Source organism: Saccopteryx leptura, chromosome 3 (assembly GCF_036850995.1).
Source record: "Saccopteryx leptura isolate mSacLep1 chromosome 3, mSacLep1_pri_phased_curated, whole genome shotgun sequence".
NCBI classification, from domain to species: Eukaryota; Metazoa; Chordata; class Mammalia; order Chiroptera; family Emballonuridae; genus Saccopteryx; species Saccopteryx leptura.
In genome coordinates this window covers 331,508,058-331,534,725 of record NC_089505.1, presented here as the reverse complement: position 1 = coordinate 331,534,725, position 26,668 = coordinate 331,508,058, and the positions used below count along the sequence as shown (strand labels likewise).

Sequence of the window (26,668 nt, the reverse complement as noted above, 5' to 3'; positions counted from 1 at the left end):
CCACTCTGGTCGTAGTCCAGGAAATCAGTCCACGCACATATGGCGTCAGCCACCCCCCTCATCCCTGCCATCCTCGCAGGTCTTACACTGTCCCAAAGAGGGGCACATGGCGTCCAGCCCTATGACCCCAAATTGCAGACCTACCAGGGCCGTAGTAGGTGCTCCTTCTAGCTGGGCTCTCATCTTCTGGAGACTGCAGATCACAACTCCAGCCCGATTCTCCTCATCCTCCAAAGAGGAACTGAAAACACCAGCTCCCGCTGCCTGTCTCGAGCCCTGGGCTGCCGCAGCCTTCTGCTCTGCAGACCTTGCAGCTCCAGGTCCAGCCTCAGCTTCAGCCTCAGCCCCGGCCTCCTGCCGCTGCTGGCTCTCCGCAACATCCAGGGCAAGCTGCAACTCAAGAACCTCTGAATCCTCCTCCAGCGTTTGCTCCATTTCCAGGCGAAACTCGAACACCTGGTTGGCCTCCTCCTCCAGCATTTCCTCCAGCTCCAGGGTCAGCATCAGTTTCTCCTGCATTTGCTCCATCTCCTTCCGCTGCTCGGTTTGCAGGTCCCAGGCAGCCTCTTCCACAGAGCTCTCGGTTTCCTCACGCATGGCTGTAAAAGTCAGCCAGCCTACGATCCCCAAAAGGACAGCCATGGGGAACCCTAACACTAGCCAGTCCTCTACTCCACGGCTCAAAGGCTCCTTGCCGATCTGTATCGAATCCTGCCACAGACTATGCCAAATGTAAAGCCAGTAATCAGGGCCAGGGCTACCATCAGAGCAGCCCAGCCCATGCAGTTTCACACTGGATTCGGACAGTCGGTAAAGAAACCATGGAGCCAAAAACTGGTGGGCCATAGCCTTTAATCCTACCTTGCACCCGGCGGGCAAGTAAAAATACACACTGGGCTCCAAAACCCACTCACACTCAGTGCTCACAAAGCCACTGACTTATCCGAGTTTCCTAGAATCAAAGGTTTCTAGCTCACCAGACTTATTCTCCTCAGTTCCCCATCTCCTTCCTTATCCCAGATACAAACTCTACACAAACTGGCATCTCACTCAGCACTCCGCCATCTTGGCTGCTTCTCTTGGCCTCCTCCACGTGGCCTTTCTCTGTTCTCCTCTGCTCTCTCTTGCTAATCTCAGGAACCAAGAGCCCAAACTCTGTTCTGCCCCCATTTTATATTGTAGCTTCCCAACCTCTAATCCAATATACAAAATGGGGAAGACTCTAGTAGAGTCACTTCTCTGAGGCATGATTGGATTGTACCACCCCACATCAAAAAGGGTGGGAAAGGCTTAATCCCAAAACCAAGCCCCAGGCTACAACGATCCCCAACACACATTAATATCACCTGGGTGACGGCCTCCACGTGGGCGGCGTCATCTTTAACAAAGTGAGCATAATACATTTTATCTGCCCAACAGAAGGAAATAGTAAAAAATAGAGCAGAAAAAATAAATTGAAACATCAAAATTACAACTAAAGTACAAAACAACTGTCATTCAGAACCACCATTTGTCATTCAAATCTGGCTGAATGAAAGTTTTACAACTAAGGAATTAAATAAAAGACTACATTGAGACTGATAAGCGGGGCAGAGCCAGAGAAATGGCTGGTCCCACACACACATGTTTGGAGATAAAAATCAGGAGGAATATCTTGATTACAGAGATCCTTCATGAGGAATGATGATTCCCAGCACCACACCAGGCCCCATATTCCAGGGTTCCAGTGCCAGAAAGAGTTCTCATAACTCATAGCTGTAAAAAGCAGCAGGGACTGAGGTTGAGGGAGACAGAGGGCTGCTGGATTCCTAGGCAGTTCTTCCTAAAGGACTCATGCATGACTGTACATTCTCACTCCCTCCCAGCTCCAGCACTGGGCCAGCAGCTTGAAAGACACCAGAAACATATGGGGATGAACTGAATTATCCAGAATTAGGCCAAGAGCTGGGGAGCAGCTTTCTCCCAGAGAGAAGTACTGGCAGAGGCCGTTGTTCCTTTGATGAGCCATCCCCTCGCAGAGCCAGGAGGCAGGTACCACATTTGAGACTCCATCAACCTGGTTCACATTGTTTTCCCAGCACTGGTGATTCCAGGAAGCCCTGCCCCACTTACCTGGTGGGCTCACACAACTGTTTCCAGTGGCTTTTCCATACAAAGACCTGTCTTTGCTCAGGCTTCAGACTTGTTGGAAGTCTTTCAAACAAGCAGCTTTTGGCCTCAGCGTGCCTCATACCTCTCACTATGTGGCCCCAGTTTTGGCACTAGCATCAGTCAGCCTTGGTTCACAGCTTGTCCTTGCCTAGACTCCTCCAAGTCCAGTACAAGGAGTAGACATTTGCATATTTCTTTATAGCTTATGCTGGGCTGCCCCAGGCAGAACATAGGCAGCACCTTGGCCTGCACTTCACAGGAGGCCTCAGAGCCAGCTCACTCATTGGAAATCTTAAGACCAAGTAAAAACATCACTACACAGTGACCTCGAGAAGTGACAAACTCAAGAGGCAAACACTGCAGGCACCAGAGCCCCAGCTGAAATAAGTCCTGTCCTGTGGAGTCAGCTCCTTCACAGCTGACCTTCCACAGTGGTCAATGATCACAGCCAGCCCTTGCAGCTAATCAACCTGGGGATAAATTCCTCTCATCGATGTGCCAACAAGAAATCAAGGCTCAACTATAAGAGGAGGGTGTATGAAACACACCAGAAGGCACACCTCAAACCCAGTTTAGGTGACTGAGGACCATGTGCTACTGGACCCTTCAGAACATCTATGGAGGGTCAGTCTACCAAGCTTGGGAAACATAGCAGCTCTACCTCACACATAGAAACAAACACAGAGAGTCTGCCAAAATGAGGAGATAAAGAAATATGTCCTAAATGAAAAAAAAGAACAAAACTCCAAAAAAAAAAAAACTAAACAAAATGTATACAAGCAATATAATAGATACAGAGTTCAAACACTGATAATAAGGATGCTCAGTGAACTTAATGAGAAATTCAATAGCATAGAAAAGAACCAATCAGAAATGAAGAATACACTAAGTAAAATAAGGAATAATTTACAGAAAATTCACAGTAGAATATATGAAGCTGATAATCACATTAGCAGTTTTGAATATAAAAAAGCAAAATACTCTTTATTAGTGCAACAAAAAGAAAAAACGATCTTAAAAAATGAAGATAGTTTAAGGAACTTCTGGGATAACTTCTCATGTACCAACATTAGCATCATGGGAGTACCAGAAAGAGAAGAGAAAAAGCAAGGAATTGAAAATCTATTTGAAAAAATAATGACAGAAAATTTCCTTAACTTGGTGGAAAAAAAAGACATACAAAGCTAATGACCACAAAGAGTTCCAAACAAGATGAACCCAAAGAGAAACACCAAGACGCATCATAATTAAAGTGAAAAAATTTAAAAATAAACTCTTAAAAGCAGCAAGAAAAAAACAGTTTGTTACCTATAAGGGAGATCCCATAAGATTGTCAGCTGATTTCTCAACAGAAACTTTGTAAGCCAGAATGAATTATCAAGAAATATTTAGTGATGAAAATTAAGGACCTACAATAAAGATTACTTCACTCAGCAAAGGTATGGTAGAAATGAAGGACAGATGAAGATCTTCCCAGATGAGGAAAAGCTAAGCTAAAGAAGTTTATTGTCACCAAAACTGTATTATATGAAAAATAAAAGTGTCTTACTTAAGAGGAAAAAAAAGGTAAAAAATTTGAACATAAAAATGGTGACAAATACATATTTATTAATGATTGAATCTAAAAAAAAATGAACAAGCAGTAGAAAAACATACTCATAGCTATAGAGAATATTTTGATGGATGCCAGGTAAGAGGGGGGAAAGGGTGAAAAAGGTAAAGGATTAAGATATACAAATTGGCCTGACCAGGTGGTGGCGCAGTGGATAGAGCATCAGACTGGGATGTGGAGGACCCAGGTTCGAGACCCCAAGGTCACCAGCTTGAGCGCAGGCTCATCTGGTTTGAACAAAGCTCGCCAGCTTGGACCCAAGGTAACTGGCTTGAGCAAGGGGTTACTTGGTCTGCTGTAGCCCCACAGTCAAGGCACATATGAGAAAGCAATAAATGAACAACTAACGTGTTGCAACAAAAAACTGATGATTGATGCTTCTCGTCTCTCTTCATTTCTGTCTGTCTGTCCCTATCTATCCCTCTCTCTGATTCTCTCTCTGTCATCTCTGTAAAAAAAAAAAATACAAATTGGTTGTTACAGAATAGTCATGGGGATGTAAAGTACAGGATAGGAAATATAGTCAGTATTATTCTAGTACAGGGGTAGTCAACTTTATATACCTACCGCCCACTTTTGTATCTCTGTTAGTAGTAAAATTTTCTAACCACCCATCAGTTCCACAGTAATGGTGATTTGTAAAGTAGGGAAGTTACTTTACTTTATAAAATTTATAAAGCAGAGTTACAGCAAGTTGAAGCATATAATAATAATTACTTACCAAGTACTTTATGTTGGATTTTCACTAAATTTGGCAGAATAAATCTTTAGAAAACTACTTACTATAGTTAAATCTATCTTTTTATTTATACTTTGGTTGCTCTGCTACCTCCCACCGTGAAAGCTGGAACACCCACTAGTGGGCGGTAGTGACCAGGTTGACTACCACTGTTCTAGTACCTATGTATGGTCTCAGATGTGTGCAAGATTTATGGGAATGATCACTTCATATGTTTGTTATATAATGTCTAATTATTGGGGTGTACTTCTGAAACTTACATAATAATATTTATCAACCATAACTGAAAAATAAAAATGGGGAAAAAAGAAGAAGAAATAAATGAATTGGAGAACAGGACAACAAAAGAAAATATTTCAAAACTAAGAGTTGTTTCTTTGAAAAATAATAAAATTGACAAAACTTTAGCAAGACTAAACAAACAAACAAAAAGAATAGGACCAAAATATATAAAACTTATAAATGAATGAAAGGACATTACAACTACAAAGGATCCTAAAAACTACTTTAAACAACTCTATGCCAACAAACTAAACAACCTAAAATAAATAAATAAATTCCTAGAAACATACAACTTACCAAGACTGAATCATAAAAGAACACAAAATTTTAAAAGACAGAATAATTAAGAACATTGAAAGAGTAATAAAAAACCTACCAACAAAAAAAAAAAAGCACAGGATCCATTGATTTCACTGGTGAATTCTAACAAATACCTAAAAAATAATTTATGTCAATTCTCAAACTCTTCCAAAAATTTGAAGAGGAGGGATCATTCCCAACTCACTTAATAAGGCTAACATTACCCTGATTCCAAAGTCAGAAAATGACAATACAAGAAAAGAAAACTATAGGCCAATAGCACTGAAGAATATAGATGCAAAATTCTCAACAAAATACTAGCAAACTGAATTCAACAGCACATTAAAAAGATTATATACACCATGATCAAGAAGGATTCATCCTTTGGATTTAAGGATAGTTTAATGTACACAAATTAATCAATGTAACATTGAATTAGCAAAAGAAATTATAGTAATTATATGATTATTTGAACTGACATAGAAAAACATTTCAGGCCCTAGTTAGTTGGCTCAGTGGTAGAGCATTGGACAGTGTGAAAATGTCCTGGGTTTAATCCCAGTCAGGGTACACAGGAGAGGCTCCTATCTGTTTCTCCACCCCTCCCCTTCTCACTTCACTCTATATATATCTGTTTCTCTCTCTCTCTTCCCCTTCAGCAGCCATGGCTCAACTGGAGTGAGTTGGCTCTGGGTGCTGAAGATGTCTCCATGGCTTCCACCTCAGGTGCTAAGAGCTCAGTTGCTGAGCAACAGAGCAATGCCCCAGATGGGTAGAGCATCACCCCTTAGTGGGCTTGCTGGGTGTATCCTTGTCATGGCCCATGCAGGAATCTGTGCCTGCCTCCCCTCTTCTCACTGGATTAAATAAGTAAACAAATAAATAAATAAAACCATTTCACAAAGTTTATCACCATTTATGGTAAAAATAATAATAATTATAATAATAAACTCTTAACAAATTGGTATAGAAAAAAATACTATGGGATAAATATAACCAAGATAGTGACAGATCTCCACACCAAAAAAACTATGAGTTATTGATGAAAAAAATTGAAGTTTACAAATTAATAAAAATGTATTTATGCTCAGGAATTTGAAGAATTAATATTGTTAAAATGTCTATGCTACCTGAAGACACCTATAAATTTAATGCAATCGCTTACAAGATTACAATTATCATTTTCACAGAAATAGAAAAAAATTCTGAAATTCACAGAAGACCCCAAATAGCCAAAGCAATTCTCAGAAACAAAAACAAAGCTGAAGACATCACACATCCTGATTTCATAACAGATTATATGATATATTAATCAACAGAGTATGATACTGTCATAAAGTCAGACACATAGTAATTGGAACAGAATTGAGAGACCAGAAATAAAAGCATACATATACAATCAATTAATATCTGACAAGAAAGACAAGACTATTCAAAGGAGAAAAGACAGTTTCTTCAATAATGGTGCTGGCAAATAAAATTAGATTACTATTTTTTTTGATAGAGAGAAAAAAATTTTATTTAAAAAATTAAATTTAACAGGGTGACATTAATCAATAAGAGTACATAGGCTTTATGTAAATATTTTTATAGCATTTGAACTGTTGATAATGTTATATAACTATCACCCAAAGTTAAATCTTTATTGTCCCTTTTTACTTCCATCCCCCCATCCTATCCCCTACATCCTCATCACCCATATCTGCCTCCCCCTGGTAACTACTTCATTTATGTCCATGAGTCTCAGTTTCATATCTCACCTATGTGTGAAATCATACAGTTCTTAGCTTTTTCTGATTTAGTTATTTCACTCAGTTTAATGTTCTCAAGGTCTATCCATGTTGTAGTAAATGGCAATATGTCATTATTTCTTATGGCTGAGTAGTATTTCACTGTATATATGTACCACCTCTTCTTTATCTAGTCCTCTATCAAAATACACTTTGGGGGATGTCATCAGAGAAATGGTGCCGTAAGGAGTGATACCAATAAATCTCCCCCAAAATTCAACAAGATCTTCAACCAGAGACAGAAAAATCTATCCTTGAAGCCTCCAGAAATTCCACACTAAACGCAAAGGCAGAGGCAGCAGCATCCCCATAGCTGGATCATCAGGCTACTAATTTAGGTAGGAAAGACTAGGAGAGAGGCTCCGGGAATACGGACTCATTGGCAGAGCCTGCAAATGCTAATGAGCCTCGACTGCCAATGAGACTGAAGCCCAATATATGACATCACCATAGAGACTTATCAACTGCAAACCTCTACCTGAGTGTGCCACAGGGGCAGAACCCAGGGTCAACAACCAGGAAGAAGGAGAGAAAAGAAAAAGCAAGAAGATAACCTCTCAAAATCAAGAATAATCTACAGACTTTATAACCTATCCCATTTTATTATATGTGTTCATTTGTTTCTCTTATCTTCTTGTCTTGATTATTTTCTTCCTCTTCCAATTTGGTCATTTAATTCTCTGCTGGTCTTACTCTCTCCTCTCCTTGAACTGCACTACCCACAAGTGTTACATCTCCCATTATCTTTTCTTTCTTCTTCCTTTCTCTCTATGAGGGTTGCACTCCAAAACCCTTAACTCTCTCTCGCTCTCTCTCCTTTTATTCTTTTCTCTTCTTTTTGTGTTTTCCTCTTTCTTTTTTTGTTCTCCCTCTATATTAGTTTCTTCTTTTCTCCTTTACATTTCCCCTCATTCAATCCTCAATCAAAAACAAATTACTTTATCTGGGACTCAAATTTTTCTTTGTGGCACTTTGGGGCTTTTTACTTTGCTCTCTTAACTCACTAGCAGTGCTCCCAACCCTGGCTCTCCATTTTATCTAGTTGTTGCTCCACTAAATACAATAGTAATTTTTACATTTTTTCCCCTTTTTCCTGTTTTCCTCTTATTACTCTCATAATATCTTTTAGTCAAACATCACCTAAAAGCAAATCACTTTATTCTTGACCCAAATTTTTCCTTTTTTGCATGCTGTGAATCCATACCCCCTTTTTTGCCCCTTTATCACTTCTCCCCAACTCAGGCCCTCCATTATAGGTAGTTTTTGTTCTATTTAGCACAATATAATTCACAGTTCACCACAATATTTCTCAAGAAGGAGGGGAGAGGAGAGGAAAGAAAAAAAAGGGGAAGGAATAATAATTTTTTTATTTATTCTTTTTTATTTTTATTTTTTAACTTTTTATTCTTTATTAATTTTAATTAATACTATCAACAAAGCCACCCTTAGATGTCATTAAGGAAAAAGAAATTGAATGTCATGGATACAAAAGACAAAGAGGTAGCACAGATAGATGAGAAAAAAATCTATGGAGAAAAAATTTAGTATATTGGAAAACTTGGAGCTAAATGACAGAAAATTTAAAATAGAAATCCTAAAAATACTCAGAGATATATAAGAAAACACAGAAAGGCAATTTAGGGAGCTAGAAAACAACTCAATGAACACAAAGAATATATTACAAAGGAAATTGAAACTATAAAAACAAATCAAACAGAGATGAAAAATTCAATTCATGAGCTGGAAAATGAGGTAACAAGCTTAGCTAATAGAACAGACCAGATAGAAGGTAGGATTAGTGAAATAGAAGACAAGCAACTTGAGGGACAATAGAAAGAAAAGTAAAAGACTAAAAAACTAAAAAAAAATGTGAAAGCCCTATAGGAATTGTCTGACTCCATCAAAAAGATTAACATAGAATAATAGGTATATCAGAGGGAGAAGAGAGAGAAAATGAAATGGAGAACATATTCAAACAAATAATAGATGAGAACTTCCCAAACCTGTGGAAAGAAATAAAGCCTCAAATTCAAAAAGCAAACAGAACTCTGAGTTTTCTTAACCCCAACAAACCTACTCCAAGGCACATCATAATGAAATTGGCACAAACCAACGACAAAGAAAAAATTCTCAAGGCAGCCAGGGAAAAGAAGAATACAACATATAAATGAAGGCCCATTAGATTATCATCTGATTTCTCAACAGAAACTCTACAAGCTAGAAGAGAGTGGACCCCAATATTTAAAGTCCTGAAAGAGAGGAACTTTGAGCCATGAATACTATACCCATCAAAGCTATCCTTCAAATATGAAGGAGAAATAAAAGCATTCACAGATACAGAAAAGATGAGGGAATTTATCATCAGAAAACCCCCACTCCAGAAATTACTAAAGGGGATTTTCCAACCAGATACAAAGAACAAAACAAAACAAAACCACAAGTAAAAGCTCCACCAAGAACACAATAAAACTGAATTTAAACTGTGACAACAAAAAAAAAAGGGAGGCAGAGAGGACGGAGATTAACAATAGCAAAGGACGATGGAGTGCAAAAGTACTCACAAGATAGTGCCCTACAATGAACAGGGTAGGAATCCTTTTCATTACTTAATGGTAACCACCATTGAAAAAACCATCACAGAAGCACATAATTTAAAAAAAGATAGCAACAGAGGAAAGATGTATGGAATACAACCAAACAAAAAAAAAAAAGATAGAAAAACGAAAGAGAAGAATCAAATAAGACACAAAATTAACAGAAAGCAATGTATAAAATGGCAATAGGGAACTCACAAGTGTCAATAATTACACTAAATGTAAACAGATTAAACTCACCAATAAAAAGGCACAGAGTAGCAGAATGGATTAAAAAAGAAAATCCAACTGTATGCTGCCTACAAGAAACTCATCTAAGCAACAAGGATAAAAACAAATTCAAAGTGAAAGGCTGGAAAACAATACTCCAAGCAAATACCATCCAAAAAAAGCAGGTGTAGCAATACTCATATCTGATAATGCTGACTACAAGACAGCAAAAGTACTCAGAAACAAAAATGGTCATTTCATAATGATTAAGGGGATGCTGAAACAAGAAGACATAACAATTCTTAATATATATGCACCAAACCAAGGAGCACCAAAATATATAAGACAGCTACTTATTGACCTTAAAAGAAACACTGACAAAAATACAATCATACTTGGAGACCTCAATACACCACTAACGGCTCTAGATCGGTCATCCAAACAGAGAATCAATAAAGATATAATGGCCTTAAACAAAACAGTAGAGCACCTGGATATGATAAACATCTACAGAACATTTCATCCCAAAGTGACAGAGTACACATTTTTCTCCAGTGTATATGGATCATTCTCAAGAATTGATCATATGTTGGGCCACAAAAACAACATCAGCAAATTCAGAAAAATAGAAGTTGTACCAAGCATATTTTCTGATCATAAAGCCTTGAAACTAGAATTCAACTGCAAAAAAAAGAGAAAAAAACCCCACAAAAATGTGGAAACTAAACAATATACTTTTAAAAAAATGAATGGGTCAAAGAAGAAATAAGCACAGAGATCAAAAGATACATACAGACAAATGAAAATGACAATATGACATATCAGAATCTATGGGATGCAGCAAAAGCAGTGATAAGAGGGAAGTTCATATCACTTCAGGCCTATAGGAACAAAAAGAGAGCACAGGTGAACCACTTAACTTCACACCTTAAGGAACTAAAGAAAGTAGAACAAAGACAACCCTAAACCAGCCGAAGAAAGGAGATAATAAAAATCAGAGCAGAAATAAATGAACTAGAGAACAGAAACACTATAGAAAACATTAATAGAACAAGGAGCTGGGTCTTTGAAAAGATCAGCAAAATTGACAAACCCTTGGCAAGACTTACCAAGGAAAAAAGAGAAAGAACTCATATAAACAAAATCCAAAATGAAAGAGGAGAAATCACCACAGGCATCATAGATATACAAAGAATTATTGTAGAATACTTTGAAAAACTTTATGGCACTAAACTCAACAATCTAGAAGAAATGGATAAATTTCTCGAACAATACAACCTTCCTAAACTGAGTCAAGAAGAAACAGAAAGCCTAAACAGACCAATTAGTAGGGAAGAAATAGAAAAAACTATTAAAAACCTCCCCAAAAATAAAAGTCCAGGCCCAGACGGTTATACTAGTGAATTCTATCAAACATTCAAAGAAGACTTGGTTCCTATTCTACTCAAAGTCTTCCAAAAAATTGAAGAAGAAGCAATACTTCCTAACACATTTTATGAGGCCAACATAACCCTCATACCGAAACCGGGCAAGAACGGCACAAAAAAAGAAAACTACAGACCAATATCTCTAATGAATACAAATGCTAAAATACTAAACAAAATACAAGCCAATCGAATACAACAACATATTAAAAAAATAATACATTATGATCAAGTGGGATTCATCCCAGAATCTCAAGGATGGTTCAACATACGTAAAATGGTTAACGTAACACACCATATCAACAAAACAAAGAACAAAAACCATATGATCTTATCAATAGATGCAGAAAAGGCATTCGATAAAATACAACACAATTTTATGTTTAAGACTCTTAACAAAATGGGTTTAGAAGGAAAATATCTCAACATGATAAAGGCCATATATGATAAACCATCAGCTAACATCATATTAAATGGCACAAAACTGAAGGCTTTCCCCCTTAAATCAGGAACAAGACAGGATTGTTCACACTCTCCACTCTTATTTAATGTGGTGCTAGAGGTTATAGCCAGAGCAATCAGACAAGACAAAGAAATAAAAGGCATCCATATCAGAAAAGATGAAGTAAAGGTATCACTTTTATCAGACAATATGATCCTATACATCGAAAACCCCAAAGAATCTACAAAAAGACTACTAGAAACAATACGCCAATACAGTAAGGTCACAGGATACAAAATTAACATTCAAAAGTCCATAGCCTTTCTATATGCCAACAATGAAACATTTGAGAACGAACTCAAAAAAATAATCCCCTTCACGATTGCAACAAAAAAATTAAAATACCTAGGAATAAACATAACAAAGAATGTAAAGGACTTATATAATGAAAACTACAAACCATTGTTAAGGGAAATTGAAAAAGATACAATGAGATGGAAGAATATTCCTTGTTCTTGGATAAGAAGAATAAATATAATTAAAATGGCCATATTTTCCAAAGCAATATACAAATTTAATGCAATTCCCATCAAAATTCCAATGACATTTTTTAAAGAAATGGAACAAAAAATCATCAGAGTTATATGAAACTATAAAAAAACCCGAATAGGCAAAGCAATCCTAAGGAAAAAGAACAAAGCTGGGGGCATTACAATACCTGACTTCAAACTATATTATAGAGCCACAACAATCAAAACAGCATGGTATTGGCAGAAAAAGAGACACAGACCAATGGAACAGAATAGAAAGTCCAGACATAAAACCACATATATATGATCAAATAATTTTTGATAAAGGGGCTAACACACACAATGGAGAAAAGGAAGCCTCTTCAATAAATGGTGCTGGGAAAACTGGAAAGCCACATGCAAAAGAATGAAACTCTACTACAGTTTGTCCCCTTGTACTAAAATTAATTCAAAATGGATCAGACCTAAATATAAGACCTGAAACAATAAAGTACATAGAAGAACACATAGGTTCTAAACTCAAGGACCTTGGTTTTCAAGAACATTTTATGAATTTGACTCCAAAGGCAAGGGAAGTGAAGGTAAAAATAAATGAACCAGATTAGATCAGACTAAGAAGTTTTTGCACAGCAAGAGAAACTGACAACAAAATAAACAGACAGCCAACTAAATGGGAAATGATATTTTCAAACAACAGCTCAGATAAGGGCCTAATATCCAAAATATACAAAGAACTCATAAAACTCAACGACAAACAAACAAACAATCCAATAAAAAAATGGGAAGAGGACATGAACAGACACTTCTCTCAGGAAGAAATACAAATGGCCAACAGATATATGAAAAGATGCTCATCTTCATTAGTTATTAAAGAAATGCAAATCAAAACTTCAATGAGATACCACCTCACACCTGTTAGATTAGCTATTATCAACAAGACAGGTAATAGCAAATGTTGGAGAGGCTGTGGAGAAAAAGGAATCCTCATTCACTGTTGGTGTGAATGTAAAGTAGTACAACCATTATGGAAGAAAGTATGGTGGTTCCTCAAAAAACTGAAAATAGAACTACCTTATGACCCAGCAATGCCTCTACTGTGTATATACCCCCAAAACTCAGAAACATTGATATGTAAAGACACATGCAGCTCCATGTTCATTGCAACATTGTTCACAGTGGCCAAGACATGGAAACAACCAAAATACCCTTCAATAGAAGACTGGATAAAGAAGATGTGGCACATATACATTATGGAATACTACTTAGCCATAAGAAATGATGACATCCGATCATTTAGAACAAAATGGTGGGATCCTGATAACATTATACAAAGTGAAATAAGTAAATCAGAAAAAAACAAAGAACTGCATTATTCCATACGTAGGTGCGGCATAAAAATGAGAGTAAGAGACATTGATAAGGGTGTGGTGGTTACGGAGCAGGGGGAGGGAGAGGAAAAGGGGGAGGGGGAGGGGCACAAAGAAAACTAGATAGAAGGCGACAGAGGACAACCTGACTTTGGGTGATGGGTATGCAACATAATTGAGTGACAAGATAACCTGGACATGTTTTCTTTGAACATATGTACCCTGATTTATTGATGTTACTCTAGTAAAATTAATAAAGAAAAAAGAGACACTTTGGTTTCCATGTCTTGGACACTGTAAATAATGCTGTAATGAACATGGAGGTGCATGTGTTTTTACATACCAATGTTTTTGAGTTTTGAGGGTAGTCAGTAGAGAGATTGATGGGTCATATGGTAGTTTTATTCTTAATTTTTTAAGGATCACCATCCCTTTTTCCATAATGGTTGTACTAATTTGCATTCCCACTAATAGCAAATGAGGGTTTCTTTTTCTCCATAGCCTCTCCAACACTTATTATTACATGTCTTGTTAACAATAGCCAATTAAACAGGTGTGAGGTGGTATCTCATTGTAGTTTTGATTTGCATTTCTCAAATAGCTACTAAAAATGAGCATCTTTTCATATATCTGTTGGCCATTTTCTTTTGGGAGAAGTGTCTGTTGAAGTCCTCTCCTCATTTTTTAATTAAATTGTTTCCTTCTTTGTTGCTGAGCTTTGTGAGTTTTTTATATATTTTGGATATTAAACCCTTATTATAGCTGCTGTTTGTAAACATCATCTTCCATTTAATTGGCTGCCTATCTGTTTTGTTGTCAGTTTATATTGCTGTGCAGAAGCCTTTTAGTTTGATAGAGTCCCATTTATTTATTTTTGCCTTTACTTCCCTTGTCTTTGGTGTCAAATTTATAAATTTGTTCTCCATGGCCAAAGTCCATGAGTTTAGTACCTATGTTTTCTTCTATGTAATTTTTATTGTTTCAGATATTCTATGTAGGTCTTTGATCTGATTTGAATCAATTTTTGTTCATGGGGACAAACTATAGTCAAGTTTCATTCTTTTGCATGTGTCTTTCCAATTTCCCCAGCACCATTTGTTGAAGAGGCTTTCTTTTCTTCATTGTTTGTTTTTGGATCCTTTGTCAAAGATTATTTTTTCATATATATGTGGTTTTATTTTGGGGCTATTCATTCTGTTCCATTGGTCTGTGTGTCTCTTTTTCTGTCAATACCATGCTGTTTTGATTATAAAGGCTCTACAGTATAATTTGAAGTCAGGTAAAGTGATATGTTTAGCTTCATTCCTTTTCCTCAGGATTGCTTTGGCTATTTGGGGCTTTTTATGGTTCCATACAAACCTGATAATTTTTTTGTTCTATTTCTATAAAAAGTGACATTGGGGTTTAGATGTGGTTGCATTAAATTTGTATATTGCTCTGGGTAGAATGGTCATTTTAAGTATGTTGAGTCTTCTAATCTATAATTATAAAATGTTTATCTATTTCATTTTATCTTTTTCAATTTCTTTCAATAATGTTTTATAGTTTTCAGTATATAGATCCTTCACATCCTTTGTTGAATTTATTTCAGGTATTTTATTTTGTTGTTGCAGTTGTAAAAGGAATTTTTTTCAGAAGTTTCATCATTAGCATATAGGAAAGCAACAGATTTTTCTATATTGATTTTGTATCCTGCTACATTATTGTATTGGTTTATTGTTTCCAGTCATTTTTTAGTGAAGCCTTTGGAGTTTTCTATATACAAGATTATGTCTTCCACAAAAGGTAATACCTTTACTTCTTCTTTCCCAATATGGATGCCTTTTATTTCTTTCTCTTGCCTAATTTCTCTGGCTATAGCTTGCAGAATTATGTTGAATAAGAGTGGTGTGGGCCGCCTTTTCTTATTCTTGATTTTAGAGAAAATGCCTTCATTTTTTTCACCAGTTAGTATTGTATTAGCTGATAGTTTGTCGTATCTAGCCTTTCTATGTTGAGGTATTTTCCTTCCATTCTGATTTTATTGAGTTGACCTCTATTTTATACCACTTACAAAAAATAACTCTAAATAGATTAAAGACTTGGGTGTAATACCTGAAACCATAAAACCCCAAGAAAATGTAGGCAAAAAGCTTCTTGATATGGGTCTTGACAATGGTTCTTTGGATTTGGCACCTAAAACATAAGCAACAAATTAAAAAAGAAATAGGTGAGACTGCATTACACTAAAAAGCTTGTGCATAGCAAAAGAAATAATCAAGAAAATGAAAAAGCAAGCTACAGAATGGGAGAAAATATTTGCAAACCACACACCTCATAGGGGTTAACATCCAATACATATAAGGAACTCAACAACTCAATAGAAAATAATAATAATCATTTAACTAAAATGGAAAAAAAAACCTAAATATACATGTTTCTAAAGAACATTCAAATGGCCAGTAGGTACATTAAAAAATTCTCAGTATCATTAAACAGGAAAATGAAAATCAAAACCACAATGAGTATCACCTCAGACCTTTAAGAATGGCTACTATCAAAAAGATAAGACATAAGATGGTGAGAATGTAGAGAAAAGGGAAATTTTGTATATTATTGGTGGGAATATAAATTGGTACTTCCATGGAAAATATTATAGAGTTTCCTTTAAAAAATGGGGGAAAAAGAACTACCACATGATCCAGCAATTTTATTTCTGATACTTATTCAAAGGAAATAAAATCATTATCCCAAAGAGATATCTACACCACCATGTTCATTGTAGCATTATTTGCAAAAGCCAAGTCATGAAAACAACCTAATTGTTCATCAGGGATGAATAATTACAAAAATGTGGTATGTATACATAATAAAATATTGAACCATAAAAAATATCCTGCCATTTGCATCAATATGGATACGTTTCTAGGGCATTATATAAGTAAAATAAGTCATACAAAGAGAGATAAATACTGTATGATATCATATGTGAATCTAAAATAAAACTCATAGAAATAGAAGAGATTGGTGATTTTCAGAGGCAAGAGTGAGGATGGGAGAAATTGGGTGACAGCAATCAAAGAGAATTAACACAGAAGAAAGCGAGTTCTGAAGAGGTAATGTACAACATGGTGACTATAAACAGTACTCTTGTATATTTGAAAGTTGTTAAGAGAATAGATCTTAAAGTTTCTCATCACAGGAAAACAAAGTTGTGAGGTATGCAGAGTGACAATAAATAACAAGATAGGAGGGGTTTACGAGAGGTCTGGAGCTTTGGAAGGGGATGATGGGGGAACAGAACTCCTAACTGCTGCACTCCAGAAACAATTTTAATTTAAGTAATCTACTCTCTTGATCCCAATTTCTAACTTATAAGTCTTGATGACAGAGTAGTAAAGAAGATTTTATGAGGCCATATTCCAAATGGAGGAAAAACTTGAAACTGAAGAATCAAGTGGCACAAGTAGAAGTGGAAATTGAGTGACACTACCCAGTTCTACCATAGGAGGAAAAAGGCAAAGACAGAAGAATCAACAGGACAAGTTCTACCACTTGGTGAAAGATATCAGTTATCATTCTGCTCTGCTTACAAGTTGCTTTCAGTTCCTGCAGAAATCCCAGGCTTCTTAAACCTGTGTGCTGTGCCAGGGGCATAGCTGTAGGTGGCTGCTAAGCTTAAGCTTGTGTCAAGTTTTATGGGGGGTGGACTTGTTTCCAATGAGACCTCTTCTCAATTTGGTGACATTTTAGAGGACATCACTACACAATACTGTAGGCAGGCCTTGAGGAAGAAGCTGAAGACCTGGAAAATTGATATTGGAGTCCTCAAAGTTGGAATCAATTGGATCCATGATTTTTACTCACAAACCCATTTGACACTGATGGCTCTGCTTTTGGTTTGTGATTTTCTAGCCCATAGGGGTTGCTATATCACAAAGGTTTTCTGCTCCTGTGACTATCAGACAACTATGTTTCTTCAAGTACCTTTTCCACCATATCCAGGCCACCAAGCCCCAAGCCTCTCTCCATGAACTTGCAAACATCTTTGCAGTCAGCCAGGGATTCCTATATCCTGAGAAGATTGACGATAAATTCTTTGAACCCAAATTTGCTTTCAAGGAGGACAACTTCCTTGTTCAAACCAAGACTGTTAGTTGGTGACTAAAAATCAAAAGGCTGAAGGCTATGCTGAAGGAAACCACACTGTCTATCATTAGACTTCAGTCACTGACTTTCTCTGAGCTGTCAACTCTATTGACTTTCTCTCCAAAGCATCAAAATCTCACCAGATGATGAAGAATTGGCACAGCATGCAACTAACACTCAGGACATACAGATGTGTTGTCATAATATCAATGTGCTAGGATGAAAGAAGCTGAGGTCCCTATTGAATTGGAGAATGAAACATCCTCAATATGTGGCCAAGAAGCTGAAATAGCAAGCATAAGCTCTTGATATTAGCATGAACTAAGGAGAAGAAGAGAGAAGAGGAAGAAGGTGAAGAGAAGTTCAAAAGTTGGGACCCTAGGGCAGCTCTGTAAGAAGGAGGAACAATGAAACCCTGGCAGAGACAAAGACCCAGGAGGTGAAAGAATTAAAGAGGAAGAAAAAAAAGTTTCTGCATGAGCAGAAAAAGCAGCAGGAGCATGATGAGCTGAGGATAAATCTTCATGAGATTTCCATTGCAGTTGAGAGGTAGACTGGCATGTTTTCCTGTACACTATCTGAGGTCACCAGTTGTGAGAGGATTAACAAGGGGATATGGTGCTACAGACATATTTCTGTCCTATCTGCCAAGAAATGACCTCTATGTGTCAGATGTTGAGGAAGATTATGATGCACCTTTGGATAGTGTCTGGATCCAGAAGAGCTGGCAGAAGCCAGAAGGGATAAGTCTAAACTTTAGACTTTAAAGCAGGGGTCCTCAAACTTTTTACACAGGGGGCCAGTTCACTGTCCCTCAGACCATTGGAGGGCCAGACTATAAAAAAAAAACTATGAACAAATCCCTATGCACACTGCACATATCTTAAAGTAAAAAAAAAAAAAAAAAAAAAACAGGAACAAATACAATATTTAAAATAAAGAAGAAGTAAATTTAAATCAACAAACTGACCAGCATTTCGATGGGAACTATGCTCCTCTCACTGACCACCAATGAAAGAAGTGCCTCTTCTGGAAGTGCAGCAGGGGTGGATAAATGACCTCAGGGGGCCACATGCGGCCCGCAGGCCATAGTTTGGGGACCCTGCTTTAAAGGATTAAGAGCATGATAGCAGCAGCAGTGAGGATGGAAAAAGCTTGGAACCAGGCCATGGTAAGAAGTGAAGCTCTGGGCCTAAATCAGATAGTGATGGGTTTAATATATCATAGTGCCTATTGAGGACCCAGAGAAACATCAGATACTGGACCCTAAGGCCTTGTCTTAGGTGCTATTATTTCCTCTTTCAAAATGGCCAAGAAAGACATCACAGATAATTCCATCAGCTAGTAGACATTTAATGAGAATGAGGAGGTAGTTTACAAAGTGGTTTGTGCAGGAGGAAAAGCAGCACAGGATACAACAATTGTCTATTGACAAGAGGGAAGTAGATCATTACTGGAAATGCAGGTGAGAAAACAGTTTGCATCCCATCAGGAAAGTGCCACAGGCTATTGCCAGAAAAAAAAAACTGAGGATACTGTAGAAATTGGAGCAAACCAAGAAGGCAGAAGCTGTGGTGAAGATGGTAGACATCTCAGAATGAGGAGTGGCACAAAAGGCGGGGCTTGGTGAGGAGAAGTGCCAAGTCACCTATGTTATAGCCAAAAATGGAGTGGGCTGCAGAGTGTGCCAGCCAGCTGGAGTCGTAGGTCATTTCAAGGAGGTGGACTCAAGGATGAAGAGGACAGCAATGAAACTAGCAGAAGAAAATAATAGACAGAAGTGGGCAGAGCCACCAGGGCCTCTCAGAGGGCAGTATATGGACAAGGAAAAGCAATTGAGAGCATCTTACACCTGCCTCCATGGTACCAGCCCTATCCTTGCCTGCATCATAGTCATCTGGAAAGACAATGAGGTGGGAAACCTGAAACTCTCATGGCAGTCCTGAGCAGTGAGGACATCCTCTGCCTGAAGGAAAGTCTCCTGTTAAAGCACTGCCAAAATGTCCTGTTGGTGTTATAACAAACCCCACAATCCTCCCATGAAGAATGCCAGGTACTGGATGAAAAATACCTTTCTTTAACTCACAAGGGGAAATTGAGTGTTGGGATGGCATTCATTCTAGTTTATTCCTGGGCAAGTGGGCCTCTCAAGTCTTCCCCATCCTCTTTCATTATCATTTGAATAAAACCATAATGATAGCTCTTCTCTGACAGTTTAGTTACCTTTAAGAAAAGAAAAGAAAGAAAACAAATGCAACTATGTGATGTGAGGGATGGTAACTAGACTTATTGTGGTGATCATTAGCAGTTTATACATACAGTATATCAAATCATTATGTTTTATACTTTAAAATTATACCTAAAAATTTATATGTATATATTAATAAACTAGAAAAAAATTAAAACCTAAATAAATAAATAAAAAGAAAGTAATTGGAGAGAGGTTTGAACAAGATATTTTACCAAAGAAGATATATGGAAGAAACAGTACATAAAAAGAAATCTCTAATATCATTAGTTATTAGGGAAATGCATATTAAAACTGTAAGGTATTTTCCCCCGCCGAGGAAGAAGAAAGGGGCATAGCCACCAAGTGTGGATAAGCAAAAGCTTTACTGAGTACAGCGCTCCTCGGATGAGATTCACTGGCCCAGGAGATGGAGGTCAGGAAAATCGCATGGAGAAAACCATGTGGGGGAAATTTAAAGGGTCGTTAGGGTAGTTGAGCTAATATGACGTGGTGAAATTTCATTGGGTGACAGACAATAGCTCTTTTCCAAGGGACTCCAGGGAAGTTTCTTTTGGCACGCTCCTGGGTGTGGGTGGTTCTAGCCAAAGTTCCCGGGGTCTGGGTTCCTCACATGACCTTCCCCCATTGCTGACCACCTTAAAAAAACCACAATGAGACATTACTGCATACATATTAGATAAGCTTTTTAAAAAGGATAACTGCCAATTCCTGCCAGTGAGGGTGTAAAGCAAAGAAAACATTATAACTAAAATAGGCTAAACTCAAAAGACTTTTATATATTTGTTGGTCAAATAAGTTTGTAAAATATAATTTTTATCTTTGCTTACTTATAGTTTGCATTGAGGGCTGGGCAGTGCCAGGTATATGTGAGTCTGTGAAACTGCAGATTACCTTCCTGCTTAGGAAGGACCATTGTTTTGCTAATGTTTGCTGGAGGAGATGTTTTAAAGCCAGAAAGTTGTTGTTTGTTTGTTTGTTTTTTTACAGAGACAGAGAGAGAGTCAGAGAGAGGGATAGATAAGGACAGACAGGAATGCAGAGAGATCAGAAGCATCAATTATCAGTTTTTCATTGCAACACCTTAGTTGTTTATTGATTGTTCTCATATGTGCCTTGACTGTGGGGCTACAGCAGACCGAGTAACCCCTTACTCAAGCCAGCGACCTTGGGTCCAAGCTGGTGAGCTTTGCTCAAACCAGATGAACCCGCGCTCAAGCTAGTGACCTTGGAATCTCGAACCTGCGTCCTCCACATCCCAGTCCGATACTCTATCCACTGCGCCACTGCCTGATCAGGTGTAAAGCTAGAAAGTTTTGAAAAGAGCAGAGAGAAGGAGGAGAAGAGAGAGAGAAGCCATGCTTGCAGAGTGAGAGCAGAGAGAATGCAGAGTGCTGAAGAAGAAGCCATGCACAAAGAGAGAGAAGGTGTGCAGATGGGGAACCAGAGCTGAGGAGCTTTTATGAACTCTGCTGAGACTGGTGGGGCCTTTGATTCTAGGAGAAACCAGAGAAGATTCTCCCAATTGTGGAACTGTAGAATGTGTCGGTGGCTTTGGTAGCCCTAAGCAAAATGGAAGTGTTTTCCCTGTGTGTGTTGCCTGTCGGCTGGTGTGAGACTTTAATAAAGGAATGACCCACAATTTTTTGGCTCCACTTTCTTTCCCGTCTGCCCAAATCTAATGAGAACTTGCATGTGAATGGCCATGATGGCCATAACTGCTGGCCACAGAGTATTTTATTTCTTTTATATGACATTTCAATAAAGGTAAAACTGGAAATACAAAACATATAAATGGTTTCCAGGGGTTGGGGAAGGAATAAGAAATGACCCCAAAAGGGTTGAAAAGAAATATTTGGGATACTAGAAATATGCTGTATCTTAATTGTGGAGGCAATTATATGACTATGGAAGTTTGTGAAAATTCATTAACTGTACACCAAGAGTGTGACTTTTATTATATATAAATTATATCTCAATTAACCAAAAAAAGAATGACAATAAATCTTAAATTAATTGCATATAAATTATCTAATGAATTTAATAATATCTTCCTAAATTGAATAAGGGCAGAATTTAATCCATGTTGGGCAGATAAAATATATTATGCTCACTTTGTTAAAGATGGCACTGCCCACGTGGAAACCTGTCTCCCAGGTGATGATATTAGTTGCCCTTCCTGTTTGGGATGGGTGTGATTATGTTAAAATGTGTTGGGGGAGGGTTTTCACGCCAAAAGGTTTTAAAAGGAAGAGAGATTACGTTCCTGGGCTGAGGGATTACGTTCTATGAGGAGTCCATGCTGGAGGAGAGCAGAGAAAGGCCACGTGGAGGAGGCCAGGAGAAGCAACCAAGATGGTGGAGTGCTGAGGGAGAAGCCTATTTGTGCAGAGTTTGTATAAAGAGAAGGAGATGGGAAACAGAGTGAATAAGGCTGGTGAGCTAGAAATCTTTGATTCTAGGAAACTCGGATAAGTCAGTGGCTTTGGGAGCCCTGAATGATAAAGGAAGTGTCTTCCCATTGTGTGTATTGCTTGCCCGCCAGGTGCAAGCTAGGATTAAAGCTGATAGCCCATCAGGTTATGGCTGCATTGTTTCATTATCATCTGTCCAAATCTAATGAGAACCTGCATGGGCCAGGCAGCTTTGATGGTGGCCGTGGCTACTGGCTTTACAGTCCATTATTTGAGTTATTGAAATCTTTATTGTGATAAATTTTCAGATGAGTAGAATACATTTTTCTAAAGTGTTTACCACAAATAAAAGTTGTTACTTATCATTCTCAGGTTACTTCAAAGCAAAATACTAAAAATTCAATGTAAGATCTAAGAACATTATATAATACTAAAAGTGAATGGAAGAAAATTACACACATGGAAATTTTAGTCATAATCTCTCTACTGGAGAATACCTCAGACTTGGAGACAATGGCCCTAGATTCTAGACTCATCTGTGCCAATACTTCATATTTTCCTACTTTTCATCATTACGTTGGAAATAATTAAATAACCCAGTACATTTAATAGGGTCTTGCTGTGAATATGAACTCACCAAATGCTTTGAGAGTCTCCAAAAGACAAGATGTCTCTACAGCACTGGCTCTGCGTACATGCCACCTATGCAGTCACATAGGTCCCCAGTTTAGGAGAGCCTTCACATTAATGCTATGTTATAGCTGTCTTCATTTTTAATAATTTTTAACAAAGTCCCCACATTTCCATTTTGTACCTGACCCCACAAATTATGTAACTGGTTTAACTTTAGAAATATCAAAACTGAAGTGAGGATTTTGAATTACTCTGAGTGAAACATACCCACTTGGGTCATGTACTTGACTAAAAAAGAGCCAAATTTACCTTGAAACACTTTAGCTAAGAAACTCCAACTGGGAAATTGGTGAGTGGGGCTTATACAGTGTTTAGCAATTTCTGAAAAGATAGACATATTGCAAGGACAATTCATTTGTCTGTGGGTTTGGAACTTCCACTTCCTATTCCAGGTAAAATAAGGAATTAAGAAAACTAGATTGATTTTCCTCTCATATGAGCAACTGCTTTTGTACAAAAGCACATTTTAAACTTGGTTTTGCCTAAATTTTCATTTTATTCTTTGCTTAGTTCTTCTCCCTTAAAAGTTTTATATATGTATTTATTTATTCATTTATTCAGAAAATGTCTGATGAGTATCTACTGTGTGCCAGGCATTGTGCTTAACACTATATAAAATATAAGAAAACACAAAATTGAACAAAAACAATACAAGACAATTAAAGTCACCAGATTAGTCACTCCTAATCTTCTTATTCATAATCTTTAGAATTTTGTTACATTTTCTCCCTGGGCATTGATTTTTTAATCTTAGAATCTGTAAGCACAATATGCTACCTATCAGCATTTTTAATAGCAAAATAATGTCAGCAATTATACCTTTTAAAATGTGAAATTTTACTTTTAATAATGAGAGAATGTTGGCTAATATGTGTGCGCATATATATATATATATATATATATAGTGTTTGGAACATGTGAAAGGTATTTGGTACAGGGTTATCAGTACTTCTAATCTAAACCATGTCACCATTCTTTTCTATGTATTAAATCTATGTATTAAATGCATGTGTTATCATGGTCAGTTTCAGAACTGGCTGCCAGCCCAGTCAGCCCTGCAGCCTGCAGGGCCCAGGGCAACATTGTTATTTGTAAGTGGGCTAAAAAACATTTGGCTTGAATCTCAAATACTGAGTCTTTCTGCAAGATCACAAATATATAACCCAAGTGCTTTGGAGCAGACCTGATTTTAAAAAGCATTAGAGCAAGAGAACCTTCTCTTAATTGTGGTCCAAACGAAAAGCAGTTGGTCTCCTGCAGTCTTTCTTCATCCTCTGTGGTATAACTAGGGCTCTCTGGTTCTGGAAAAAGGTCTCTCTTGTGCATTAGCTATAACACAAAGCAGCAGAGACCTAATACCTATTTCCATACCAGCTCCTAGGCGGAGGAAGTGACAACTGGTTAAAATTAAGCTGAACTTGGAAACATCCTGAGGTTCATGTATATTTGAGGTTACAAAATCAACAAGTGCCTTTTTTCTGGGCTTAGTAAAGGGGAGCAATGTAAAGGTATCAAGTGGCACTCATATATTTGGACATGAATGAAGGGTCATATCCCCTGACAGCTCAGCAGGGGTGAATTTTGTTCCTGCAAAGCATATGGAGGTTTTCATTCTTCCCTTCAGTGCAAATGTGTTATTTTATGTGCTCAGACTATCACCTTTCTTGCTTTTTAAAGGAACATCTATTTCTGATGGAGCTGCCAATTTACTATCCCACCAACCCACCTCACAGTTGGACACATGACTGGTATGAGTCAATGAAAATCTTCCCCCCAGGTTAGCCACAAGATATAAAAGGAATGAGTTTTCTCTCTTCTCTGGTCACTAGACTGTAAGAATCTAAGTTCTTGAATTCCTGGAGTCGCATGGAGTCAGTCAGCTGGAGAGAACAGAGTGAGAAGCAGAGAGAAGCAGAAATGAGAAATGATGAGGGAGCCCTGATGTGCCTGTTCTTGGACTGAATTATACAGAGACCAGACTCTCCTCTTCTTGGTTCATCATTTCAGGGCATAAACAAGGACATCTCTCTTTCATGTTTTATTTTGTTTGTGTTAGTTCAAATTGAGTTTCTAACACTTTCAAAGAACAGAGTTCTGATTTACTTTCTACTCTGAAGGCTGCTTCATGTCTACAACCATCTGAACATCAAACAAACAAAAAATATCTAGGAGTATGAGAGGGAACCAGATTCTCAGTCTCAAGGAAACCTTCCTCCAGCCAATTAATTTTGTCACTGCCTGTTAGATTCATAGTACCAGATTTATGAAAGAAACTTATTGGAAACTAATTGTGTGTGTGTGTGTGTGTGCGCACACACACACGGGCGTACATGCGCATGTGCAGAGTGAATCTGTCACTCACAGTCTATATGTTGGCAGTAGGGCAAGAGAATATAAAGGGTGAAAAGAGAAGAGGCAAGTCACAACCAAGAAGCCTGCTCAAAGAGCTTTCATTTATACCACTATTCAGTTCCCTTCTCCAACAACTGGCTCTAGGGATTAAGACTCATGTTTTTGCAAATTATTAACATCTACGCAAAGGTAGAGACTAGATTAAATGAATGTCATTCTAGCTCAAAAAGAGTTCCAAAGTCATGTCATCAATATGTTCCACACCCCACCCATTACATCTTCTCTTCCACTCCATCCACAACCTCACTTATGTACTTCTCCTATTCATTTATTCATTTCATGAACATTTTTGAGCACCTTTATATGCCTGCCATCATAACTTAAACCATGAGTTTTTACTTATTAAAACCCTTCTATAGACTTCTTGTTAAATATGGGGAAGGAAAGTTGTTCACATAATTCTCTTTTTAACTCCTAATAAAAATAAAGGTTAGTATGAAAGGTAAGTATCAGCATCAACCAAAAAAAAAGGTGGAGGACCCATTGCTAATAACTATCAAAAAGAGGGAACTGAGGAAGCCGTGATCTGATTCAAAATGTCCCCAAGTTTTTAGAGGTAGTACTGATGATTTAATAATATCTTAAAATTTTTTATTGATATTCCCAATGTGGGGAGGAAGGATTTTAAGTAGAGTTTTCTCAACTTTTTTCTGTTTAAGGAAAATATTTTCTCAGAAGATGTAAATAAACAAGTCTGACTCTCTTTGATGGACTGAAGACTCTAGGACTCTACACACTAGACTGGGGAAAATATTCCCAAACCAAAGAGTGTTTCCTTAATGAAAAAAGATACTCCTCTAATGAGATATATTAAACAGAAAAATGAAAGAAGGAGGCAAAATAATTCATCAATAATATATCAGTGCAAATATATATATATATGAAGGACCAAGATGGTGACAGAGTAGGAGGACGTTCCAACTGCCACCTCCCAAGACCAAATTGAATTACAACTTAACTTATGAATAATTATCATAAAAAAACAACTTCGGACAAAACAAAGAGGAGTCTATAACCAAGGATCACAGACAAAGCCTCACCGAGACTGGTAAAAAAGGCAAAGATGTAAAAAGTGCTGCCACTCTCCCAGGATCGAGTGGCTGGGGAGGGTCCAGAGGAACTCTCACTGCAAGGAGGGTTACTCTGAGAGATGTGGATCCTCAGCCCCAGGTCTGGAGCCCCAGCCTAGAGCCCCAGAGCCTAGAAGAGACACTCACACAATACACTATTTGGAGGCAAAAAGAGCTGGGTTTTTGTCTGCGAGAAAGAGATGGAATTCTCAGAGACACAGGCTCCATCTTAAAAAGCCCACATAGAAAATCGTATTGACAG

General features: G+C 37.6%; 2 pseudogenes; both read left to right on the top strand.

Annotated features, from left to right (window-relative positions):
- The first annotated feature begins 39 nt into the window (after window positions 1-39).
- On the top strand, window positions 40-18,329 carry LOC136398564 (pre-rRNA 2'-O-ribose RNA methyltransferase FTSJ3 pseudogene; annotated as a pseudogene).
- Window positions 18,330-18,691: 362 nt separating this feature from the next.
- On the top strand, window positions 18,692-19,515 carry LOC136398563 (pre-rRNA 2'-O-ribose RNA methyltransferase FTSJ3 pseudogene; annotated as a pseudogene).
- The last annotated feature ends 7,153 nt before the right edge of the window (window positions 19,516-26,668 follow it).